General features: G+C 51.5%; 1 protein-coding gene across 2 annotated transcripts in view; it reads left to right on the forward strand.

Moving 5' to 3' along the window:
- The window catches only part of LOC113206450 (rootletin), a 54,398-nt gene that overhangs the window by 22,458 nt on the left and 31,126 nt on the right, over positions 1 to 814 (forward strand). For both annotated transcript variants that reach the window (XM_026422547.2, XM_026422546.2), the window contains exon 2: positions 557 to 634. The gene's annotated coding sequence lies outside the window, so the exon portion shown is untranslated. The remainder of the gene's footprint in view (positions 1 to 556; positions 635 to 814) is intronic.

The following is an 814-nucleotide window of genomic DNA, read 5'->3' on the forward strand; positions in this document are numbered from 1 at the left end:
TGTTAAAATCCTACGAAGCAATACTTTGCAATTGCGAAGGATTTTAATCATCTGTAACTACGAAGCATTTTTCTTTGCAATTGTAGAACATTGCCTCGCAGGATTTTAACAGTGCTCCCTCCCTCCCTCCCCCCTCTCTGATGGAAACTTCCTTATTCATTGTGAATGGCGCCGCTGTTTTGACTTTGCCAGCTATGGGTGCAGTCGCGGAAATTCACGTTAGATAACGGGAAACAATAGTCACAAAGTCTCGTCGCATCCACTATCCTCCTCACGCCACCCTCAATTAAACACAGAGGCTCAGCGAGCAGTCATTGCTGCCCCGTCCTTTAGGCTCTTAAGGGATTGTACCGTGTGCCACTTTGCAACCCAAACCTAATGCTAGCTTGCAGATGAATGTGGTCCATTTACATCGATTTACATGTGCCCAGGGGAGAGGGAATATCACCGAGGGGGTCACGTTTATATGTGACCACATTTCTGGTCGTTGATGGAGTTCAAGTGTTAATGTCAATTTATTGTATATTCCACTAAAATTCATTTTCTCCCTTTTCAGATTACGGACAGCACGCGGTACCTGCTGGACCTTCGCCGGGGCCTGCGCGGGTGCGGATGACGTCGTGACGGCCTTTGGGTGAGTTGTTAAAGTGCCGTCCTCAGGACCTGCCGGGGGACCTTCGGCGTTCTAGAAGGTGGCGGGGCGCGTCTGGGCGGGGCGGCGGGCACATACACTCGAACATGATAAGGAGCGATCATCGTCTAGCCCCGGCGGGCCGGCCGTTACCCGTCCGGGGTTACATCACGTCTAGCCGCC

This window comes from Frankliniella occidentalis, unplaced genomic scaffold (assembly GCF_000697945.3).
Source record: "Frankliniella occidentalis isolate FOCC.00 unplaced genomic scaffold, Focc_3.1 Scaffold560, whole genome shotgun sequence".
Lineage (NCBI taxonomy): Eukaryota > Metazoa > Arthropoda > Insecta > Thysanoptera > Thripidae > Frankliniella > Frankliniella occidentalis.